The sequence below is a fragment of the Hydra viridissima genome, unplaced genomic scaffold (genome assembly GCF_058129835.1).
Source record: "Hydra viridissima isolate aposymbiotic clone 2 unplaced genomic scaffold, HvirCarnegie_v1 scaffold_4, whole genome shotgun sequence".
NCBI lineage: Eukaryota > Metazoa > Cnidaria > Hydrozoa > Anthoathecata > Hydridae > Hydra > Hydra viridissima.
The window spans coordinates 12,139,698-12,143,767 of NW_028324303.1; the positions used below are offsets into that span (position 1 = coordinate 12,139,698).

Sequence of the window (4,070 nt, forward strand, 5' to 3'; positions counted from 1 at the left end):
CATAAAACTACAATTGATTCATTTGAATGATTAACATTTTCATTAACTTCTTAAGTGATAATCCTCGAAAAACAATATCCGCAGGATTTCTATAGGATTCAATATAGCTCCAACTAAAAACTAAAGTTAATTCTCTTATTTTATTTAATAGATTTTGTACAAACTGTTCATAGGTATTGTTTGTGTTAAAAATCCGATGCAAGCAAATGGTCGAATCAGTCCCATATACTATATTTGAAATATTATAAATAGGTATCAATTGGTCGTAGATAGATGCTAATAATTTTGCTAAAAGTAAAGTCTCAGAAAGTTCTAATCGAGGCATTGTGTTCTTTCCTAATGGGACAACCCCAGATCTCGAGTCTATCAAAGAGACACGACTAAAATTAGCAGTAAAAAATCTAAGATAAACACAACACCCAAAAGACTTCACACTTGCATCAGAAAAACCATGTGTTTAAAACTTTACATCATTCATAGTACCCAACCCAGGGCTCATATACCATCGCAGCACTGCTATTTGGAAAACAGACTTGAAATCATTTAAAATAAGGTTTTAATCTGACAATAAATCCCCAAATAACTTTTCATTCAAACCTAATTTAGCAATACAAATCCTTTGAAATAAATTCTTACATGTTACAGCTACTGGATTTATAAAAGCTATTGGATCAGACATACTGGCAATCTCATAAAACTCATAAATTCTCTTTTAGTTGGAACTATTAAGGCTATATTTAACAACTCCTAAAATGAATAAATTATGGAATCTTCTTCCTTTTTCCATCTAAGAACAAAAACCTTTGTATTTAGTTTTTTTTCAAAATTGTGACCTTTAATTTGTTTTTCAAATTTGGAAGAGTTAGACTCAAATTTTCTTAGGTAGAAGCCACCTTCTTTTAATATGTCCTTATATTTATTAAAAAAACAAACAACCTTTAATTGTTCAACAGCTTTAATTTTAATCATATATATATATATATATATATATATATATATATATATATATATATATATATATATATATATATATATATATATATTAGGGTAGGTCGATTTTAATTCCGCATATTGCGTAATACTGCAGTAGTTGGAGACAGTTAAAATATGATTACTCTCAAAATTTGAGAGATTTTGGATGAAGAATCGCTTGCGGATTTAAATTCTAAGATTTGTAGGATTATGCGAAAAAACACCTTAAAAGGCGTTATATGCAAAAATTGACGTTTTCAATATGTTCATATTTAATCGTTTTTTAAAATTAACTGCATTTCTGAATGATTTAAGCTTATAATAATTTATAACACTTAAGCTAATTTTATAACAACTTTTTAACTAATTGAAGATTTAAAAAGTGAAACTTTTAATTTTATATTTACATAAGAATATCAAAATAAACATTATTTTTACAATTTAAAACATTTTGAACATGGTTATATATATTCAGGAAAACATTTTCAATTAAAAAATATCATCATAAGAATGGAAATAATGCCCTTTTGAAACATATGGTTTACGCATCTTCCTGCTAAGTAGTTTAGTTAAAATGCAGCTGTGTCGATTCTCGAATCCATAGACATATTGGGATGCTTCCGAGTCGGAAGTTCCGACACAAGTTTTACCGCTTGCTCAACACTCTGGGAGTGAGAAGGAAAGTCGGGGATTTCAGGTTCAACATTATTGTCAATCATATATTGGATTTGCTCAATTGAAAAATTTTGTGTTGTTGGGGGCTCCGTAAATTTAGTATTGATGATGTCAACCAACTCATACCAATGATTAGCATTAAAATTAATTTCCGGAATTTTCTTCAAATTTACCACCTTGCATGGTTAAGCGGTCCAATTTTATAGGCAGCCCATTTATCAGAAACTTTACCAATACCTATTCCTTTGCAATATTCAAATAAAAGTCTTTGATCGCAACTAAGGTCTGTTAGTATTTCTTCTGGAATATATTTATCTACTATTGGGTTTTCAATACATTCAAAAAAAACTTGATTTCTATCCTGAATATTTTCAGCACATCTTTTACCAAGTAGACCACTGAAGCTTCTTGGCCCGGTTGTGTCACCATCAAGTTTCACAAAAAGAGCTCGTAACGGAAGTTCATTTTGATGTAAGGCGCATCCAATTAGATGTAGTTTTCTTTTTAAAAACTCTTCTAATTTTACAACTAAGCCACTTATTGGTCCAGTATTGGTAGCAGTATTATCAAGAAGAACAGCTTGTATACTTTCCAAACTGTTATGTTCTTGTAAAACACTGAACGTTTCGGTAGCAAGAACTAAGCCTGTAGCACCAGTGACAGGAATCGTCCTATGAGTCAAATAATTTCCACTCGATTCTCCATCTTCATAAGTAAACGTGAGGTGATGTTCAGGTTTAATGCATTTCTTTAGTACTTCTCCTTGAGGTGAGTTTATTACTTTACTTGTTTTAGTTATCTGATCGAGCTTGCTATCAACCCCAAGACAAATTAACTGTTTTTTTTGTTCTGAGTCCACTAACGATTTTTACTTTTGACTTGGCCCTATCTAATTTGCATTTATCAATCAAAATATCTTTTATATCAACATCATTTTTCAGGAGATATTTTATGTCATATAGTAAAGCATTTGCAAGGGCTGCACCTACGTTTGACGAACACTCGTTTCTGACTAGTTCCATTGCAAATCTTGGAAGTTTAACTAAGTTGTATTTTCCAATAGGATTATTTATCGGTTTCCATTCACCTTCATCCTAAAAAAAATTAATAAAATAAAATACTTTTTGTTTCACCTACTACAAATTTTTCATGTATTTATAAAATATTTACCTCCGTATTGGTTAAATCACTTGTTTCTTCTTTTAAGTTTACGTGTCGTATGAGGGATTCATCTTCATCAACTTGCTTATGAGATTTTTTTTTTCGTTCTTTATCAAGTCTTTGAATCCTTTTGACAGAAAATCTATCAACGGAAGAAAGTTGATATGCACCTTTTGGACCTATTTTATTCCTCTGATCACGAAGATAAGCTCTGTCTTCAAGAGGTACTTTATTACTTTGAGAGCAAAGGCATTCAATATGTTCTTCTATGCAATTTTCTTTATAACATGAAACTTTTCTGTCACTACAGGGAAACACATCTAATGAACAGGAACATGCAGAAATATCAAAAAGTTTGTCTAAGTTCGCATCAAGATTTCTTTTAGCGCTTGCTTTTCCGTGCTTGCGATTAATATCCTTAACTAGTACGAGAAGATCTTTAACTTTCCTATTAATGGATTTGTCCGTTATAAGAGGTAAACTTGGGTTTACTGTAGCCCAAATTGATTTTATGTTATTGCTTATTTGGTGAGTCACTAATACGATATCTGCATTTGGATTTATATGAACAAGGTAGTAATAGTACTGAATAACCTGTCTAAAAGTGCTTGGATCTGTTATTGATAATTCACATGGGCCACCACAATATTTTTTTTCACTTTTCATCCGTGTAATTGTAGCCTTTACTTTTGGCATTTCTCGTGGACTAATTATAAATGTAAACTGTATTAAAGTATAACACTTAGAGTCATGGGTAACAGCGTGACTTTTTAGTGGTGGTGAAAGCACCAAAAAAACCTAAAATATCTAAACTTACTATTAAAAATCGGCTTTGCTTAAAATTAAAGAAATAAAACCCTCTTGAAAAAATTTGGGGGCCCATGGCCTCCTTGTTTACAAAATGAGGGGGCCATGAGCCCCACTCATTTTCATTCAGGAATTTAGTAAAACCATTAGTTCCTCCGACTAAATTAAGTAAATCCATTAGTTCCTTCGAAAAGTTGCAAAACAAAAATTATTTAGTATAAATAGGTAAAAACATTACTCTAAATATAATAATCATAAGTATTTACCTTTAGTATTAAAAGATTTCTTTAATTTGCGATTTTTTTTTTGAACCTACTTTTTAATACTTTATATTTAATTTTAAAACCAACTTTTAAATACAAACAAGTTATAATACTTTTAAATACAAACAAGAACTTTTAAATACAAAAAAGATTTGCAAAATTTAAACTTAAATGCGTGTAAACGATTTAGAG

General features: G+C 30.3%; 1 pseudogene; it reads right to left on the reverse strand.

Moving 5' to 3' along the window:
• Positions 1-1,154: 1,154 nt before the first annotated feature.
• Positions 1,155-3,713, reverse strand: LOC149889938 (uncharacterized; annotated as a pseudogene).
• Between the last annotated feature and the right edge of the window lie 357 nt (positions 3,714-4,070).